Raw genomic sequence first — 21548 nt, forward strand, 5'->3', positions numbered from 1 at the left:
TAATAAATGCAACTGAACAACACCTTTATGCACATACTCCAGTGATGAAGCATATTATGTCTATTTTTGGCATGAATTGCTGAATGACCTTGAATGAGATACCTCACCGTGTGTTTCTTTTTTCTCCTTCAGCCCTTTGTCTATGTTCTATTTTTATAGTAAGCCTCTTCAACGCAGGTACTACAGGGTACTATATTTACATCTTGCACATTAGAGGCTTAACACATTATGGTGAGCAGCAGAAGCAGGATTTCAATGGAGCTTACTGCAAAATAAGTAATTTTAAATTGCTGCAGTCTAAACCGCTCATATTATAAGGACTTTCTTTTGCCACGATTGAAACAGCTTCAAAATAAGTCTTAAATGTTTATATAGCCAAAAACTCTAGCAGAAGATATTGATTCTGAAGGGGATAGGTCAAAAATAGCCTATGCCTAGAGATATGTCTGTACAGTTATGGGAAGAAACGTTTCTGTTGTTTGGACTGTGAAATCAGAGGGTTCAGAGAGTTTCAAGATAAGGTAGGCTGGTAGTTCTCATATTTGCTGTCTTAATTGGAAATGAGTCAGGTTTCAGGGAGGACTGCACTGAATAGATTGACAGGACTGCATTGTCAAATATCACACTGTTTCAGATACAATAAGGACAAGAATTACTATGCCCAAGTCAGAAGTATTATAAGAAAGCATCAAAGTATGCAAAGGGAAAGGAAAAATTCTGAATGTAATCCAAAAAGAAATACTAAAGACTGCAGGGAAGAAGGAGAGTTGGTTCTTATATGCTGCTTTTCTCTGCCAGGAATCTCAAAGACTGTTTATGCAATGGGAACTTCACTGCCCCAGGCCAAATGCTCCCCCGTGTGGGTGCAGGAAGAAGTGGGGCAACCTGCCATGACTAAAACTCCAGTCTGCAGCCCGGCATGAAACCTCCAGTGTGTAAACGCTTCAAGTGGCTTATAATCGCCTTCCCTTTCCTCTCCCAACAGACACCCTGTGAGGTTGGTGAGGCTGAGAGAGCCCTGATATTACTGCTCGGTCAGAACAGCTCGATCAGTGCCGTGGTAAACCCAAGGTCACCCAGCTGGTTGCACGTGGGGTAGCGCGGGATCAAACGCGGCTTGCCCAATTAGAAGTGTGCACTCCTAACACCAAGCTGGCTGGGGCAGGGAGAGACGTTTCCCCTCTTCCACACTGAAACTAGGGCAGAGTCTGCACTTACTTTGTTTATTCCATTGTCAATGCTGCTGAATTTAGATAGATTTGAACTCGGGTCTTCCTCCCCCCCCCATTGAAACAGAAAAGTGTTCTGCACATGGTTAGAGTAGTTCAAAAGGGGGGCAAGCCTCTTTCTTTTCTTGAAGGAGGGAGAGAGGAGCCAAGCAGGGAGCCTCTTTCTTTCCTTGGAGGGGGGGAGAGAGGATAGAAGAAGGCAGAGGAGGGAGAAAAAAATCCAAGACCCACAGAAGTTGAGAGAAATTAGGGGCTTCTCCTTTAAGGCAAGCTTGTCAAATGACTAGCTTTGGCCAATCAGGGGGTCTCTACCATGGAGCAAAGCCCAGATTCGAAACAGCCTGCTTTCTCAATTTGATTTTTAAAATACTGAGCATTAAAAGCACTCTAAGGCAGAGTCTGCACTTACTTTGTTTATTCCATTGTCAATCCTGTTGAATTCAGATCGATTTGAACTCGGGTCTTCCTCTTTCCCCCCTCCCCATTGAAACAGGAAAGTGTTCTGCACGTGGTTAGGGTAGTTCAGAATGGAGGGGGGAGCCAAGCACAGCTTCTTTCTTTCTTTTCTTGAAGGGAGGGGAGAGAGGATCAAAAAAGGCAGAGGAGGGAGAAAAAATCCAAAACCAACAGAAGTTGAGAGAAATTAGGGGCCTCTGCTTTGGCAAGCTTGTCACATGACCAGCTTTGGCCAATCAAGTGTTCTCTACCATGGAGCAAAGCCCAGATTCAAAACAGCCTGCTTTCTCAATTAGATTTTTAAAATATTGAGCATTATAAGCACTCTAAGATATCGCACAATAAAGGTAGGGTCACTCCGGATCAATCGTTCTTGTTGCAGAAGGAAAATTTAAATCGGCCAAAATCAAAATGGAAATCGCATTCTGTGTAGATGACAGAGACTGAATCGACCTGGGATTGGAATAAAAGCTCCATGCAATTTACACCTAGGTAAAACAGAGACTATATATACATTTTTGGATACTAGCCTATAGTTGATTGCATATGTGTAGAAGTTCATGGGAATTAATTTCCAAATCCTAGGTAGTTAAAGTGAGTGGCATCTAAACTGTCCTTCCATTTACTTTTCCTCACCAGGGCAGAAAAAATAACCATTGTCCTATCAAACCAATTTTTGTAGATACACCTAAATACTTCCATGGTTCTCTGGAAGTAGGTGCAGAGGGAGGAGGAGAACCAGTAGCAACATATAGAGAGGAGGAGGAAGAGGAAAGATAACCCACATATTTTACTAGCAAGCACCCTATGCAGTGGTTAAGAAAGAGGTTGTGCTTACCCCACACTGCAGTACCCTGGGAGTGATAAGGGGCATCCTATCTGATGGTATCTTTGCTCCCAAGACACTCCCATGTACTGTGGCATCTGTACTGTCTGGTAGCAGATCAGCCATCCCACCCCTCAATGTTATTCTAGCCATAGATTCCAACCATGTACATGGTGTTTTAGTCCTGCAAAGTGGGACAGTTGTTCTGTTATAGTAACGGTTCTCAACCTTGGGGTCGTGACCCCATTTGGGGTTCCTTGGTCCTTCCCTGGGGGCAGCAGGATGCCTGTGGGGGCCAGTGGCAGAGGCAGTGTCAGGCAGCGGCTACGGAGCTATGGCAATGGCCGTCTCCACACTGCCTCGACTGTTGTGCGCATGTGCACGCACACACCATCCACGCTGCCACCGCCGCTACACCAACCGTCGCCGATATTGTGGTCGTGGCAAAGAAAAGGATGATAACTGCTGAGTTACAGGATTTCATTTAAAACACAGCATGAAAACCATATTTTCCCACTATATGTAAGAGTTTTAACAATGGCCTACATTGACATCCTTAGTTAATTATATGCAAAAAACTTGAGATAACAAATAATGTGTCACATGTGGCCCACTTTACAACAGGCATTCTTCAAGCATTGCTAATCCTTCACAATGTGGGCAAGAACAAAGCTTAAATAAAGTAAATGCATGTCTAGCTCTGAGGTTTGGTCATTGCCTTTCCTAAATTCTATGTACTTACAGATCTTCTAACATCTTGGTCTGGAAAGTTCAACTAATATCAAGCCACTTCACTTTTAAATTATGTTTCAATATTTCACTTTCAGTTTGCTAAGAGCTTCCCAAAAACATTTGGAATAAGGGCACAATAAAATAAACATGCTTTGGTAAACATAAATGACTTGCAAAAGATAATAAAAAACATTGAAATGGAAAGACATTTTCAAAACACCAATCTCTGCTAGAAGCCCAACATTATTTCAATTTATTTGTGTAGGTGTTTTAAGACACTGTGTCCCTATGCGCAAAAAAACAACCAGTTCAAAAAAGCCCATTTAATAATTTGTTTCTTCATAACGCTCTATTTTCCATGGCATTCAACGTGACACAGTTAAGAGTTCCCATGAGTTCTCCAGATCTAGACTTGCTAACTTCAGCAAGACAGCTGTATCCTCAGGACATATTTCTGGACAAAAACAAATTTAATGATGGTATTAGGTACTGTATTAGACACACAGTACACAGTATCTATGTAGACAGGGACTTTAGGGTGAAGGTAATAGTGTTGTTGTATTCATGACCTAGATCAGACGATAAACTTCAAACTGCAATGGGATTACCCTTATCACAAAGGCTGGAGAAATTAACATTTTAGTGGATACTGCATTATCAATCTCCTTTGATTATTGTTGGTCAAAGGAAGAGCCTTACAGTTTAATCCTACACTAATTTTTCAACATGTAAATGTTACAAAAATTAAAAAATGAAACTGCCCAGAGCTGCAAAGAATGAGCGGTATAGAAATCCAAACAAACAAAGAAACATACAAACAAATAAATAGGAGGAAAAAAACAAATTTTCTAGATCAAGATCTTAAGATTAGGATTCTGTGCGGTAGCGTCCAAATCGGCTATTTCGGGCCGACGCAGCCAGCGCCATATCATTGGGGGACGGGAGGCGCAGGCACTGGTGCTTCAGTTGGTGCACACACGCACCGGTGCCCACACCTCCCCTCTCCCCCCACAGCACAGCGCTGGCTGCATTGGCCTAGAACGACCAATTTGGATGACACCGCACACAACCCTACTTAAGATTCTTATGCCAGCCTTTGATATTAGATGCTAACAGGCATACTGACTCTACTTTAACTAGATTCAAGTGGGTAGTCATGTTGGTCTGAAGCAGCACAGCAAAATTTGAGTCAAATAAACTTTTAAGACCAACAAAGATTGAATCAAGGCATTAGCTTTCATGTGCAGGCACACTTCCTCAGACAATAAAGAGAGTAAATTAGTAGTAAATTAGTAAACAGCACTTACAACAAATATGCAGCATGATTATGAAGATTGGCTAGTTCCTTGCTAAAAGAACAAAATCTGCCCTTTGAGTTCAGTTGTCATTCACAAAAACATGGGGGATATAAAAATGTTAAGGTGCAGATGCTTTCCCAGTTGTGGAAAGAAGTAATTAAAAGGGACCCATCCATCTCTCCTAAGCAGGGAAGCATTCCCACAAGAGACAAGCCCTACTTGTGTTTGTTCTCCAGTCCGAAGACCAGAAAGTTAGATTTGAAATTACATCACATACATACTTACATTACATTACAGTCCCATTCTCCCAAATGAAATGAAGAGAGAATTGTAAGGAATATGGATATAAGAGTTGAACAAGGTTACTATATGTAGTGAGATAAGAAACCAATATTCCTGTTGAGTCCTGGGGATTCCGTTGTTTTGAGTGTTGTAATAACATGCATTTCTGAAATTTCCCTTTATTGTTAAAGACAAACTGATTAAATTGGTAAGGTTTGTGTTAGATACAGACATGCTAAAATTATTCAGTTATTTATTTTAATAGGCTTCCTTTCTCCCTGAGACTGAAGGAGGGTTAAAGAATATAAAACAGTGCAATCAGCAGCATATAACAGCAATTCAATAGGATTGCAGAATTAGAGAACAATACCAATAACAAAGGCAACGTATACTATAACAATACAAACAGTAGATTCCAAAGTATAAAACTATGCACTAAAAGCAGGCGATGCCTGCAATAATAACTGCACTACATTATAGTCTCATTCCATTATAAAGGCCTCCCCCCAGACCAGGGGTAGTCAAACTTTGCCCCTCCAGATATCAATGGCAGGGGCTCATGGGAATTGTAGTCCATGGACATCTGGAGGTCCGCAGTTTGACTACCCCTGCCCTAGACAATGCCACTCTACTTCAGTTCTATTCCCTTTTTCAAAAATATAGTCTTATATGCCTATTTTGCATATTCAACAAAATGACAGATGTGTGGGAGCCTTCTTGAGCTCCTCAAGCAGGCTGTTTCACAAGATGGTCTCTTCAGAAGGCTTTGCTCAAATGAGTGAAGCTGCTGTAGCAGAGTATATCAGGAGAGCCAGTCCTGCAGGTATTTGGGTCCAAGGCTATTGAGGGCTCTGCTGGTGGTGTACGAAATTAAACCCCATAACTGATTGGTCAGATAAGTATCTGCAGAAAGGGTGCAACATGACTGGGCTGAAGCATTCTGCACCAACTGTTGGTTCAAAGTTGTCTTTAAGGGAAGATCCATGTAGAGGGCATTACAAAAATGTAGCCCCGAGGTAACCAGAATATGGATCTGTGCGGCCAGATCAATTGTGTTGAAACAGGGGGCTATCTTCTAGGCTTAAAAGAAGCTGGTAGAATGCCTTTTTTGCAGCTGCATTAACTTGTTAGAGGGGAGAGGAATGGGAAGGCGACTGTAAGCCGCTTTGAGCCTCCTTCAGGTAGGGAAAAGCGGCATATAAGAACCAACTCTTCTTCTTCTCTTCTTCTTGTTTCTTCAGCAATAGTACTAGATCCAGTATACCGCATCTTTTGGACCCCAGAGGAGGTGGGAAGACAATGCTCTTCAAGACTTCAGCCTTCCCACACAGCATTATCTCCATTTGATCAGGAATCAACTTCATCATCCTTAGGTAAGGTACCTTTAAAATGTCTTATATCTCAGAAGATAACCCACTTCCAACTTACATGTCCAACTCATTACATTTAAGAGGCCCTTCTGCTCGGATGCCCATAGTGACAGCCATTAGTTATGTCAGGAGCTAAAATAAGCCTGTGGGAGTTCCCATGCCAAAACCATAAAGATAAAGTGGACTATTTCTTCCTACCATCTACACCGCTTCTTTTCATGTATGTCAAGAGCATTGGAAGACAACAGAATTTTTTTTGCCAGTTACACAGCTGTAAATATCTACTATCACAATACAAATAAATTATACTCTTGTTTATTGTCTTTCTTAAAATAACTTCTTTTCAAGCCTAGACATTTTATTTATTCTTTAGACTTTCCCCTTATTTATAGATTTGCAGAAATCCAATTTTAGATTTCATATTCATCAGAAATTAACATAATGATAGGGTGATGCTGAGCAGATTTGGAAAATTATCCTATTTTTTATTTCCTGTAGCATGAGGATTAAAAAGTAAATGAAATCTCCAATATTAAAATAATAGGAATGGTTAAGGATTCTATTTTACTACAAAGTCTGATGCCGACAATCTGGAGAGGAAAAGACTTATTAGCTGCCTGTTGTGGAGTTTAATTTCAGTTGGCACTTCTCTTGTCTCTCTCAGCATTGCTTGGTGTTTTTACAGCTTGTATACCTTTGATGAAAGCAATCCATCAAGATTACCAGGGTACTCATTCAACCTAGCAAAATAATCATGGCCAAGTTCTAGACACAGATGGAAAGTAATCATATTTTCACAGTTGTACCCCTGTGTTTATCTCTGATTTGTGCAAAATAAAAGTTTTGGGGAAATACTTTTAAATACTGAAAGACGTTCAATCGCATTTTGCCTAAATATACATGATTAATCGTGTTCAGAAATAAACAGGCTGAAGCATTTCTCTCCTCGGTTAAATAGGTACAATCTTAAAACCTTACAGAACAAGGTAAGTTCACAGCAAAGTAGACCATGTACTTTTTATAAATAATAAAGGGTTACACCATGCAATTAACCATCAGCCCAAGAAATTTCTGGATTAAGAAAACAATATTTGACAAAACACATTGCTTTGATGGCAGTTCCATTGCAGAATCCCAAACCTGTGTTAGTTTTGCCATACATCAGCACTCCAACAACACATATATTAGAGTTATAAATTAACAATGCTGCCTTAAACAGTACTCATCAGCATGAGAAGTTTTCTCTCTTTTGAAGATGAGTGCCTGTACCAATGCTGATTGAAAAATACACTTTAAAAAATAAAAATTAACTAGTTTTGTTGAATTTATATTAACTTTAAAAGAAACTAGAAGAAACTTTTAAAATAAATACATTTAGTACTATGAAATACCTTTGTTTGCGAATAATAAACACAGCAGCCTAAAAGCAACTTTCTCTATTCACAATCTTTATCCAAAGAATGAATTTCTCAAATATCTATTTCAACATTTAATTGGAAGATGGGCAATGAACAGAATCTCTATCTTGTCTCTGTTTCTTATCTCTATCTTCTCCTGTCTCAATGGTGTGCATGTAGACCCACATACTTCCAGTTCATATGTACCAGCCCCTCCTTTCCACCGCTATTATAGTTAACCACTCGAAATAACACAGCATTAATTTAAGTATTTGTTTATTGAACAGATTACTGAAGATGACAAAAAGATGGTTCAGACAGTCTCCTTGCCCCACCCTTATTTCCTTCAGCCAAGGTGATGTCATGTCCAAAGCAATACTTGTACTTCATTGCTACAATTGTCTTGCTTCTGTATCTCCACCCTTCTCAAACCCCCCCACCAATATCAATGCAGAATTTTCCTATGCAACAGCTAATCTGACAAGTCACCAGTTGCCATAATGTGAATGTTTAAAAACTATGACATAAAAAAAGATGTCTGTCCTCTTAGGAGTGCGACAATGTTGACATGTTCACAGTATACTTCAAGATAATGTTCTACTTTCTGCGCTTTGACCATTGCAGTTATTAGGATAATAGTTATAGCACATTACTTGACAAGCATGCCACTCAAGTGCAAATTACAAATGTGAACTAACACTTTAAAGAATATTCTGTATCTGTGTGTCACTTTTATTCCCATTCTAGAGTTCCAAGCTTTCATTAATTTAGGATATTAAAATTATGTACTTGGTAATCCACAATGCAAAACTACATTTTAAAACAAAGAGTTAACAGGTATGGGGTGGTGTTGCAGGATTTCTTTTGAGCCTCTAAACCAATGTATGTTAATTTACAAGACTAGTGTGCATTGCTACTATATTCTCAGATATTACAAATCACCAGTTAAAGTCAACAGAGACATAATGCTGGACAACAATCTTCTTCATGTTCATTTCAGCTACAAAGTCACCCTGTTCCAGAGACCTAATTCCCCGATTAAGTGCCGCATCAGATTGTGTACAACTATGCTGCACAATCAGGAATCATTTAAGTGTTTAAATCAGTTATCAATTTCACACACCTAACTGAACATGGAGTTGCAGTAGTGTAATATCAAAACCAGAATAAAGGATTCACAAAAAGGGAGCTCTTTTTAAAAAGGACTATAATTAACACAAACTTAAGCCGCAGAAAAGGTAACTCAACTGTGAATCACAATTCAAACCACGCTTACTATTACGTTTTATAAACAATAACAAAACAAGTCACAAAAAATGATGCTAATGGCTCCAATGTTTAAAAATTATTTTTCAAAGATTAAAAAGGCAAAACAAAATAGCCTATCATACAAGTTTTGCACATTAACGACTCTTAAGGGAGAATATTCCCAACTACTTGCCCACAGCTCAGCGAAGTGACATTCAGAAAAAGTTCCATGGTAGAACCACACCCTTATAGAAATGTGAAACAGTTCTCTGCTCTCCCCCACCTCCCCCCAATAAATCCACAAAGCTCCACCCTACTCGGTACTATATCTGCCTCTGCGGCACTTTTGCGGATCACCCCGGTTATCTTGGTGGTCAAATAAAAGTTGTGGTAAGTCAACCGCTGAGTCATGCCTTCGACGCAAGCTCCCTTCAAAGCAGGACCCGCGATGCAAACCTAAGTCTTCGCGTCCGGATTCCCGGGTCTGCAAGCTCGGCCGCCCCCTCTCGCCCTCTCCCCCCCCCCGCCCCACCGTCTGATGAATACCATCTGTTCCCCTCGATCTTCCCGTTTAAGTCCGCAGGAGCCTCTTCTTCCCCAACTTTAAACTCCACTCCGCAGCCGAGATAAAGCCACAGGGGACCTTGGGACTGGAAATGCCAGAAGCGGGAGGAGGCAGCGCTTCCACTGCAGCGGTCCAGACCTACAATTTACTACATAACCACACCCACCGCATTGCAGAAGCCACGAGCGGGGGTGGCGGGGGGGGGGATGGTGGAGGCGAGGCGGGGAGGGGAGACGCACACGCAAGGAGCCCGCGGGCGGCGTAGCAGCAGCCCCGACTCCAGACGCCAGGCTCAAAGGCAGCCCGCGCCAGCGCCTGCAGCAAGCCTCTGCGAGCCAGCTGGGCAAGGAAGCCCCGGTTTGGCGCTCTCAGCCTGCATGAAGGTGGCTGACGTTTCTGGGGAGGACCACACAGGACTTCCAAAGGCCTAATGGAACGCGGCCCCTTTCTTGCTGCTGCTGCTGCTGCGTCCACAACTATTTCACAAAGTCATCTAAAGTTCTGCGGCGCTTCGGCTGCCTCTCGTCAAACCCACCTCCTCACATTTCATCTCCCCCACGACTGGGCCAGACAGGGCTGGGAGGGCCCGTAGTGTCTAGAAACGTCTCATCACCCCTGATCTGAAAGGCACAAGCCACCTTTCAAGACTGCCTGTCAGTTGCATCAGAGAAGTGCAAAGGGAGGTAGAGCAGACTGGGAGGGAGAAAAGCCTCTCCCTCCCCTCCCCTCCCCACCCCACCCCACCCCTGCCGCCACAAGGTAAGAACGAACTAGCAGCAGCTCATCTCTGGCTCTGATGCATACCTCCCATAGGCATACCTCCCATCTGCACCACCTGACTAGAGTGACCAGTATCATCTCCCTTTCACTAGGCAAGGCTACCAGTAGAGAGCAGCCTGGCTCATGTACAGTTGCCAACCTCCAGGCAGTACCGAGAGGTTTTCCAGAATCAGAACTAGTCTCCAGGCAACAGAGAAAAATGCCAATTTGGATGGATTCTATGGCATTATACCCCACTAGGGTTCTGCTCCTCCCCAAACCTTCTGTACCCATCCCCCAAATCCCAGTGGTATCACAGCCTAGAGCTGGTAATCCCAGTCTCACACTAGACAAGATGCAACTCCTCCCAGCCAAGCTCACCCTGACCACAATCCACCCTTCCAGACCCCGCAAGGCTGGTATCAGCCAGCATCCACCTTCCCTAGCCCTGGCGGAACCTCATGCTAAGGCTCACACTGATCAGAATTTGCCTTTCTTGGGCCGGGCAAGGCTTGCATTAGCCTTTTCTGGGCCAGGCACAGCACTTCTTCCAGGGGCCAAGGAGGGACCTGGTCATCAGCCCACCAAAACATTTCCCAGTGGCTATAATTTTATTTAGGATTTATTGAGAGCACTTGTAACTCATTTCCCCCCACACAATATGGGCCCAAAGTAGGTTATAAGATACAAAACACAATTCCACAGATACTCAAATTAAGCCTGTTCCAGAACTTCTAACAAAGTATTAACAAAGTAGTTCATAACGCAGAGCTTGTGGAAACAGCTCTGCCCTTAACAGTCAGCCATAGCTGGGCGCTAAGAGAACTGCAGAGGGCTGAATGGGCAGAGAGGAGATGCCACCTGGGAACCTGCTACCTGTAAATATAACATAGAATGACTTCAAGATGAATCTATGAAAGGCTGGGAGGGAAGAAAGGGCAAGAAGGAACGGGTGGACTTCTGCACAGCCACATGGAGCACCAGATGTCAGTCTATGGCCATCTCCATTCTATGTCCTTCTCCGTTCACTTTTAGTTATTTATTCAGAATATTTGTTAGCAGACTTTCTCCTTCTTGGAATTCAAGGTCGCTCACAATATATGCAAATAAAACAGAATAAAAACACAACAACTATACAACCTCTAAAAGCCACAGGTTAGAAACTCCAATGAGGACTATCAATAACAAAAGCTAAATCAAACAAAAAGTTGCCCTAAATAAAATAATCTTCAATTGCCTTCTAATGACTGAAAGTGAGGAGGCCAGGTGCACCTCTCTGGGGAGGCAGATACCTAAGTGAGGGGAGGCCCCAGAAAAGGCTCATTCTCCTGGACCCACCAGGCCAGCATCTTCAATGGGTGGGGAAGTTGTGAGGGCACCTTCCTGCCATCCTAATTCCCCTTCCAGCTGCAAGCACAGGCAGCACCACTCCGTCCCCGTGTAGTTGTCCACATACTTGTTTCCTGTGGCCATTCCCCTTTAACTAAAGTGCCCCATTAATGCCGCACAGAAGTCACAACTCCAGAAGGCCACTCTTCAAGAAGCAGCCCCGCTGCCCCAATGAAGCATCTCCCCAGCGCTGGCCCTGCTGCACCACTTGAGACCCCAGGCAAGGGATGGGCACGCCCGCACAACCCTGGCCATCCTTCCGTCAGCCCTTCCCAGTGGACCTGGACACCGAGGCTAGGCTCTTGCGCGCAGGCATGCCCCCCTCCCCGGGCAGCCTCCATCCTTGCTCTCCAGAAGCACCTCCCCGCCGGCCCCCTCGGAAGGGCGCCCCCCGGGAAGGCACGCCCGGCTCCCGCTGCCGCAGACAGCCCGCCGCCTCCGCCCGCTCTCCCGCGCCCTGCTGACACCTCCAAACGGCCCGCAGCGCCCAGGCCGTGGCCCGGCCGCCGCGTCGGGCGGAGGCGGGGAGGCAGGCGCGCTCTTCCCAGGGTGGCCCCGAAGCGCTGGCCATGAGGAGGGCGCGCCCCGCCAACCCCGTCCCCTTCCCGCGCCGCTGCTCCCACCGACCACCGCTAACTGGAAAATGGCTTCGAGGACATCTCTCCGGAGACTTCAGTGAGTCGGAAGAGAAGCGAAGGCCCCGGAGCTCTTCCCAAGCACCCGTCCCCCGGCTCCCCTCCTCCCCCTCCGCCTCCGCGGGCTAGGCGAGCAGACGGGCGGGCCACCCGGGGCAGCAAGCGCGGGCCGGGAAGCGTACCTGGTCAAAAAGGGCGCCGCAGCAGCCGCCGCCGCAGCGCCAGCGAGAGAGCGGGGCTTCGCAGCGAAGTCTGCCTGCAACACGTCACAGGGACGTGCGGCAACTGCAGCAGGCGAGAGCCACGCGTCAGCAGCGCAGCCAGGCTCTGCCCAGGACGAGCCCTCTGCGATTTTCAGCAAATCAGCAACCCGCAGACGCCTCCCTAGACCCCGAGAACGGAAAAGCTAGACCCAGCCGGCTGGCGGGGCGGGGGCGGGGGGCTGGGATGAAGAAACCTCCTCTGCCATTTAAAAATAGACTCCACGCCAAGGCAAATCACACAGGCACGTACAGGAGATCCAAGACGTCCTCTTGTGCAGCAGCAGTGCAGATCGATGCCCGGGGGGGGGGGGGGGGTCGGCCACTAGTGTTCCGAGGGACCCAAGGACAGGGAGATGCCAGTGGTGCAGTAACATCCTTGCAATCACATGGCCGAATAGCAAAAAGGGTCAAAGGGTTCCCCTAGCTCAGCAGAGCTCCAGGATTTGGCAAAATGTCAGCTACAAGCCCAGAAACACACCCCTGGCCAGCAGAACCAGAGCACATTTATTATTTATTTATTTTCTTAGATATGGCCCAGGGTGGTTGCAGAAGTAACGGGTATTGAGCTGAACAGCATGGACAATAATTAAGTTGTACAAGTATTACTTTCCTTCTTTCAACAAGAATATTGAACTTGGTCAAATCCTAGTATAAAAATAAAGCTACTCTACTTCAGCCTTCTGTGCAAATTTGCTTTTTAAAAAATATGTAATTCTATAGCTGCTCACACAACTTCTCCTTGGCTATTAAGGTCATCATAATTGCAGAACTGTCAATAGGATCTAGACAGTGATCCTGAATTTTTAATATATTCTTGTGCCAATGGACCTTTTTTGGGAACAGATAGACTTGTTTTCTAATGAAGTCAGGAATCAAAATAAGACGACAGTTTTCTCAGCCAAATATTGATGCAATTACAAAGTGCTACTTTGATCAATCTCAGTCCAGGTAAAATAATACCACTCTTCCTTAAGGCCTGAAAAATGGGGTGAAAATGCACCCTACCTGAATATGCCATTTATTTTTTGCAAATTTTACTCAGCTTTGTTGTTGTTGTTATGTGCGAAGTCGTGTCCGACCCATCGCGACCCCATGGACAATGATCCTCCAGGCCTTCCTGTCCTCTACCATTCCCCGGAGTCCATTTACTCAGCTACTTCAGCCAAAAACAATGGTAGGGAAAAAATAAGGTCCTTTAATATGTCTGGAGTTTGCAAAAGAAACAGACCCATCTGCAAGAATGCCCTTTGAGCTTCTCTGATCTGGCAGCCTGTACATTTTCATCTTAGGCAAGACAATAAAAGGTCGGTGTGTTTGCATGCAAATGCCACTGATCTGACCTGACATTCTGTAAGATGCATCATACAAACAGATGGTCCAAAGAATTCGTATGACATCAACTGCAGGGAAGCAGTCTTCCACCTAACCAATTTAAACAATCTGCCCATACAGTTTTGTAGCACAAGCAGAAGAAATCATTGGGTTGAATCCTAAACAGGCCTTCTCCAAAGAAATGTATCTAGTGGGGCTTCTGCCAGGACACTTATGAATCAAAGGCAAACTAAATTTACTGTGATAGCTAAGGCATAGTTTAAAAACTGGGATTAAGAATAAGATGACACTACAGTCTCTGTTCTTGGAGATAATTTGTTAAGACTTGCATTCTCATCCTAAATGCATGGCTTGGAAGGCTGTCCTATTGATTTCAGATACCCTATTTAGGATTATGATGTTCTACTAAAGGCATGCTTCTTTGCATTTATTGCTTATATTATCTATTATTTGCTTAGCTGAAACAGCTTATTTTGACTGGTGGGTTTTTTTTATAGCCTCAGATATTTCACTACAATGCCATCTACTTGTATTGTGATAGACAAAACAAGAGGAGTGGCAAACATTTATTTGTCCTCAAAGGGTAGCATTCTCTACGGTATCATCATGTTTACTTACTTCAAAGGGAATGTCACAAAGTCCTCTGAGAAACAGGCAGATACAGCAGTCGAAAAGCAATGGAGTGTAATATTGTGGTTAGTATGTCAGACTTGAACTAAAGGCCACCTGTTTCCATTTTGATTGCCTTTTTATAAAACTGAAAAGATGGGAGTCTGATCATAATAGCCCAGGGAAGGGGCCTAACTCTGATCAATCTTAATTGCACATACAATATCCCACCCCAGCACCTGCGGAAGAGAGTTTATTTGGGGAAATGGCCTGCAAAGAAAGAGAATCCCAGGATCCACGTTGCTATGGTGCCTAGGCACTTCACTGCAGCACGTAGTATTTTCATGAATTGTTTTATTGTAGGGTTTCTCAGCACTTCTCACATATTAAGCTAATATATCGTTTTCCATCAAAAATAATGTTTTGTTGCATGACATAAAAATTCACGTGGAATTGCTTGTCACTGCTTCTCTGCGTGTGTGTATGTGTGTGCATATCAGTAGTGTACCAGAGGTGGGATGGGAGTGGACTCTGACCCAGGTGTGGGTTGAGGAAGACCCTTGGAACCAGTATAATGTTGTGTCCCACCAAATGTCTTCCTTTTTATTTTTAAAATGCCATAGTTAGGGTGTTGCAGCAACATAAAACAACCTTTACCTCTCTTAATTTCTCTCCCATTTCCGCACACTTCTCATTCATTTCTGTATCCTCTCACCTAATTTTTCTATGTTCCCTCCCCTTTTTTATTTTCAATATTGGTCTCAAGACCTCCTCAGTCCTATCCTGCTTGGTGATAGAATGTATTTAAGAGTCATATAGTGGCAAACCTTTGTTAATATTATGAAAAGAAGGAACTGAGTTTGCTGGGCACTACAGATTGCACTGGTACTGCTGAGCTTGTACAAATGCCGCCCCCCCCCCACCCCTCCACGCACACACACTTCTGTTTCTACTGCAGAGATTTCCTGGCTTGACTTTAGTCCTTTGGAAACAATGGAGGAGTGAGAGTAGTGTGTTTCTTAACATCCAGTGTGGTAAAGCTTGTGATCATTATTTAGCGATGCTTTGCCTAATGTTAATTAGTAGAACTGAATCCAAAGGCAGACTCTTAGCTCTCAAAAATACCTTGCAGATGTTTGGGATGGTCAGCTCTTGGGCTTCAGAATGGAGGACAGAAGCTGTTCCATGTGCCTGCTCAGAAGTGGTGTGACTTTAAAAAAAAATTTGCCATCAAGTCACAGGTTACTTATGGCAGCCTTTTTCAAACTTTTGATGGTGGAAGTACCCCTGAAATATTTTCAGGCTTTGATTTATCACAGAAGTGATGTCAGCTGGCTATGCCCCCTGCGATCCCCCATATGCAAATAAAAATAAAATTAAAATACGCCATAATCAACAGGCTCACAACGTACTATACTCATCAGTTTACCTACCAGCAAATTGCCTTCAGTCAGCGCTTTGCCAAAAGAAAGGCAATGCAGAAGTTTTAAGACAAACCAAACAATAACAGAGAAACAGTCACAGCAATTGCTGTATGTGAATTCTGTTCTCGCTAAATGTCCACCCAAACACGCACACAAAAATCCACATTTCCCTGAGCTGTGAGAAGCCCCCGAGAAGGCTGCCCATCCTTGCTCAACCGCCATAACATGATTCCGAGTTCCACAACATTTTTTTACAAGGACACAGTGAAAACTTTCCTAATCAGTATTTCAGTCTCAAGATCTGTTTGCAAAATGGGCTACAGTACACTGAACAGGGGCCTTTTGGATCCCAGCCTAAAGACGTATGAATGAAATGGCAAAGAACAAAACAGTTCCTTATGGTCATGGATTGTTCCCGGTATAGGAAAGAAAGGATATTCTTTTTACTTTATATCTCATCGTCTTTCTGAGAAACATCATCTAGTATTTTTGTGCTCCTATTCTGAACTTCACTTCTGCATTTTTTTAAAAGATGAGGTCATTCATCTGAACATAATGTTCCAGACAAGCATTAGCTATTGATTTGTGCCACAGTCTCATAATAATTGGCATTATTTTCCATATTATTCTTAATGCAGCCTCACTGAGCAGAAGTCGTCAATCAACTGTCCTCAGTTAACCCTTCTAAGCTGACAAAATTGATAGATCAGCTACAAAAGCTGCAAATCTATGCACATACACTTGTGAGCAATCCCATTCAATTTGGTGGGGCTTGTTTCTGAGTAAACATGCAGCCTTAGCTTTCTGAGTGAACATGATTGAATTTATGCATCTTGTGTACTCATTCATGTGTTTTACTTAGTTCTTAATTTCTAAGGTATGGGGTTCCAATGTTGGGCTGCAAGTCCTCCTTCCTGATAAGACTGAAAACAGACTGCAAATCTGAAATCTGATAAGGCTTATCTGCTTTTCTGTTCCAACCTCAGCTTCTTCCTGTTTTAAAGTTTCACTATTAATTGCAGCATTTTGCTGCCTTGCTTGAAACTTTGTTTTTCTAAATAAAATATTTATCTAGTTTTTTTATCCCACCCTTCCATTAATGAGGGGGAAAGATATAGTTCTTCTTTTGCCCTTCCTCTCCCCACAACAGGTACCCTGTGAGGTAGGTGGGGCTGAGAGTGAGAATAGCTCTAAGAGAACTGTAACTGGCACAAGGTCACCTAACTGGCTGCATGTGGAGGAATGGGGAATCAAACCCGGTTCTCGAGATTAGCGGCCGCCACTCTTAACCGTTACAATATGCTGGCTCCATCCAAGCAGCTATTTGCTGGCGTATAAGACTACTTTCCCCCCTGAAAAACATGCCTCCAAGTGGGGGGGGGGGGGTCGTCCTATATGCCGGGTACACTTCAGTTGGGATAGACATAGCTGCCCATAGTGGCCCATAGTGCTGTAATGTAATGTAACAAACTCTATATTTTGAGTGGAAATGTTGGGGGTTGTCTTATACGCCCAGTCGTCTTATACGCCGGCAAATACGGTATATAGTATTTGCGCCTACCATCTGTTGTCTTGTTAATTAACTCCCTCTACCTGTTCTGCAAACAATAATTTTAATAGCATAAAATACTATGTGCTGTACCTCTATGCTTGCATTTTTCCCTTTCTGTCTAAAATCTGAAAGGGAAAGTTCTTTGGGATTATTCTCAAAACCTTAAGAATTCCAGCACATACGAAGGGTGGGGAATTGTACATATCCCTGTTGGTCTGTAAGCATATGTCCTCCAGAAAATACACTTAGGATCATTTTAAACTTATTTCATATAAATGCACTAAGTAAATCAAATTATAATATATTTTTCTATGCTTTATCTGTTCCACTTAATACTTCTGGTAAGGCTTTGAAGAAGGAGTGCATCTCATGGCTTAAGTGTCACTCAGCTCTTCCCACTCAGGGCAGCTGTCCCACCCCTGAGTGCCTCCTCCTCCCACTGACTTGCCTGTCTGTCCAGCTGCCAGCCACTCGCCTTCTGTCCCCAATCCCTGATCACACCCTCCTCCTTCCTCTTCCCTCTGAGTTTGGAGGCTGCAGATCCCTGCAACGTGAGAGCTGCCCCTGCCAGTGAGTTCCATAAGAGCTGCATGCAGCCTTTCCAGGTCCTGGGGGAAGGGGGAGGCCATCCGCAGAGTTCTTCCACTCCACCTCCTAATCTAGCGCCCGTTGTATTCCAGAATGCAATGGGCAGGGCCCCTAGTGTTGTTCATAAACCAATAAAAACCAATAAAGTTGGAAAGAGAGATGGTAGCACTAATATTCAGGCCAAGTAGGAAGTTTATTTCAAAAGTTGCTAAACAACATTGTTTTGTTTATTTACTGGATCATTGCAAATTGTTATTGTATTGAACTCATTTGGAGTATTCTGCAGCCTTCAGCAACAGCAATCTAAAATCTAGGGGTGTGCATCTGGCTGTATCCAAACTGGAAAAAATACTTTATCAGTATTTTTTGAATATTTTTAAGTTGAATGCTGATCAGCAAATCTGACCAGCTATCAGTATAGCTGATGTTGAATAAAGCTAATTTTTACCCAGCTTTTTCAGGTATATTTGGCTATACTAAATAGCTGGTGGTTTAAAAGGCTACAGAGAGCCAGCTTGATGTAGTGGTGGTGAGTGTGGACTTCTAATCTGGGGAGCTGGGTTTGATTCCATGCTCCCCCACATACAACCAGATGGGTGACCTTGGGCTTGCCACAGCACTGATAAAGCTGTTCTGACTGAGCAGTAATATCAGGGCTCTCTCAGCCTTACCTAACTCACAGGGTGTCTGGTATAAGGAGAGGAAAGGGAAGGCAAATGTAAGCCGCTTTGGGACTCCTTTTGGTACAGAAGAGTGGCATATAAGAACCAACTCTTCTTCTTAATGTTCAGTTCTCAGGTCTAGTCCTTTCACATTGCCTACTACCTGGTCCATTGTAATAGGAGATGCCAGAGACTGAATTGGGACTTCACTGAGCCACAGCCCCTATCCAAGATGGAAGTACTTAATCTTCCATCTTTAAACCAAATTGTTTTTGAAATATGGACCCAGTCTTACCTCTTGTAGAAATCTTTTTACTGAGGAAAGGAACTAAAAACAAAACAACCAACATCATAATGCCTCTATAGATATATGGTATGGCCTGATTTGGAATATTGTGTACAGTTCTGGTCACCGTATCTCAAAATGAAAAATGCAGAGCTGGGAAAAATGCAGAGGAGAGCAACCAATATGATTAGGGGGTTAGAGCACCTTCCCTATGAAGAAAGACTCAGGAGTTGGGGACTTCTCAGTTTAGAAATGAGACAACTAAAAGTGACAGGATAGATGCACAGGACAGAACTTTTTCTTCCTCTCCCAAAGTAGCTGAAGGGCATTGGGCAGTAGATTCAGGATCACAAGAGGATTAGACAGATTCATGGACGATGTGGCTACTAGACATGGTGACTGAGGGGGACCTACATATTCTGAGGCACTAAACCTCTGAATTTCACAGCCAGGAGGCAACATCAGGGAAAGGCCTCGGGCTCTGTTTGCCATAGCTGACTTCCCAAAGGAACTGATTAGCCACTGAGTGAAACAGGCTGCTGGACTAGATGGACAATTGGTCTGATCTAGCAGGGCTCATCTTGTGTTCTTCAGCTGTAACATTTGGGATGCAAAGGAACTTATGTTCAACTATAAGCTGCAAAGCTCTGCTCTTTTACTTGAACAAGTTCATCTGAGTATGATGAGAGTCTGGCTTGAAGAACCTCAGATTCCACCTCAAGCAGAAACATCACATTCCAGGCCTTTCAAAGATTGCTAATCCCAACAAAGGGAACCAAAATATATCAAGAGCCGCCCGCCCCCTCTAAAAAAAAGCTATAAGACTGATCAACTTAATGCAGAAAATGTTACCTTCACATTTTTAAATGTGTATTTTTGTATCCCACATTTACTTCTGCATCTGTTGTTCATATCATTCCTTCCTCAAGACAAAAGGATTTTTATGTACCAAGACGAGAAGCTCTGAAGATAACACTCAAGTGTAATCAGGATTCTTCCCATTTTTGTTATGTCTATACAGCAGATGTGAATTATCTCAATTCTATCGTGGTTTTACTTTATAGGTCCTAGTTATCATTGTGCTTCTCAAGGAAAGGACATAACTGGACAAGTTCTAAGTGGGTCTACTCCCATTTTATTCAATGGAGTTTACTTAAAGGAAAATGTTAAGATTTCAGTCTATGAAGCATTTTCACGTGTGCTGACTAATCTTGCAACTCAACTAGCAATGTAATCCTAAACCCCATCTCTGAATGGTTTAGGAGAGTGACTAAGCCCTACTGCAGTATATCTTGAAGATGCCTGCATATCCTGAAGATATGTTGGTCACGCTGCAGTCACACTGGAACTAAGCTGATAGAACCTTAACCCCTGTGTCTAAACAGGCAGCTTCAGGGATTTGTCAGAAGAAGAGCTGGGTTTAGTCAGCACTCTAAGCTTCTTTAGCTCCAGACATACCCCATAACACTGGCTTTTAGGTCAGCACAAGCTTTAGTGTAGCTTTACAAAAATCTACATTGAACCCAAGACTTGGCACAGTTGGAAAAAGCTGACAATTCCTCTCATTTGACTTGCTGCTAGTAATCCTGATGCTGTTCAATAAATGTGTGGATTGCTTCACAGTTGAGCAATAAGCATCTTGCAGATAGAGATCAGATCCCACACTGCTTGCTACCAATCTCAGCTTGCAAGAGGACTGAGGGCATAGTCCAGTGTTCCATGGGTATTTCAAGGGATAGGAAGAGTCTCTGGTTTGCACACTCACTGCTGGGATAAGATTAGCTATGGAGCCTGCATGGTGGGGAGCAGGAGTACAATCTGAGTAAAACAATTGCTAGAATGAATGGAGTCAAATTGCAAAATGAGACTCTGACTGCAGGAGATAGGGGGTGCATTCTGGATAGCTGGCCAAACAGACTGGTGGGGGGGGGGGCGACCAGTAAGCGTGAGAGGTCTGTCCCAATTGATTATTTTAAATGGAGAAAAAACCTCAGCTACTGAAGGGGTCCTTTTCTGGCTTTCTAGCCACATGCTAAACTAGAACAAACAACTTTGTGTAAATTGTCTTTCTGTATGTCCACTTGGGCCTCTGCTTGGAAGACTGTGCATGCTAGACTGGCCTCTTCCATCTCTTGCTGAACAACTTGTTGGGGCCAAAAGGCAAGCTTTGCCTTTCTGAACCCATGGACCCTGAATGAACATGGGTGCCTTTGGACAGTGAGCCAAGGAAATTGATAGGAAAGAGTTCCAGGAATACACAGTTGTGTGCTTTCATGATATCCCGGCGATTGTATTCCCTTTGCCAGGCAAATGGTTGGTGCTCTCGAGCGCTGTCCAAGACATGAACCACTATGTAGGAGGGGCAGGTCTTGGGTGTGAGTGAGCTACAGGAGCATATGAATGTTCTTTCTGGAGTGGCCATTTTCCCTCCAGAGTATAGGGATTCCAGTCCCCGGGTGGGTCCTAGGGATCCTCCAGTTTTATAGTTCATCTCCAAACAACAGAGATCAGAACCTGGAGAATATAGATGCTTTGGAGGGTGGGATCCATAACATTATACTTCATTGAAGTCCCTCCCTGCCTCAAACAGATGGCCGGCTGGACTTACCCTCAGAAACATTCACCAGCTGCTTGGAAGTAGTAGCA

General features: G+C 43.7%; 1 protein-coding gene across 37 annotated transcripts in view; it reads right to left on the reverse strand.

The window, feature by feature from the left end:
• The window catches only part of EPB41L3 (erythrocyte membrane protein band 4.1 like 3), a 163166-nt gene that overhangs the window by 95594 nt on the left and 46024 nt on the right, over positions 1-21548 (reverse strand). For 27 of the 37 annotated variants that reach the window (XM_077352730.1, XM_077352736.1, XM_077352731.1 and 24 more), the window contains exon 1: positions 12369-12537. The exons of 4 other annotated variants lie outside the window; for them this stretch is intronic. The gene's annotated coding sequence lies outside the window, so the exon portion shown is untranslated. Of the gene's footprint in view, positions 1-1638; positions 1787-9031; positions 9054-9384; positions 9555-12368; positions 12538-21548 lie in introns of those variants that run through there. 6 more of the 37 variants (XM_077352735.1, XM_077352734.1, XM_077352700.1 and 3 more) reach the window with 5 other exon arrangements.

The sequence above is a fragment of the Paroedura picta genome, chromosome 9 (assembly GCF_049243985.1).
Source record: "Paroedura picta isolate Pp20150507F chromosome 9, Ppicta_v3.0, whole genome shotgun sequence".
Taxonomy (NCBI): domain Eukaryota; kingdom Metazoa; phylum Chordata; class Lepidosauria; order Squamata; family Gekkonidae; genus Paroedura; species Paroedura picta.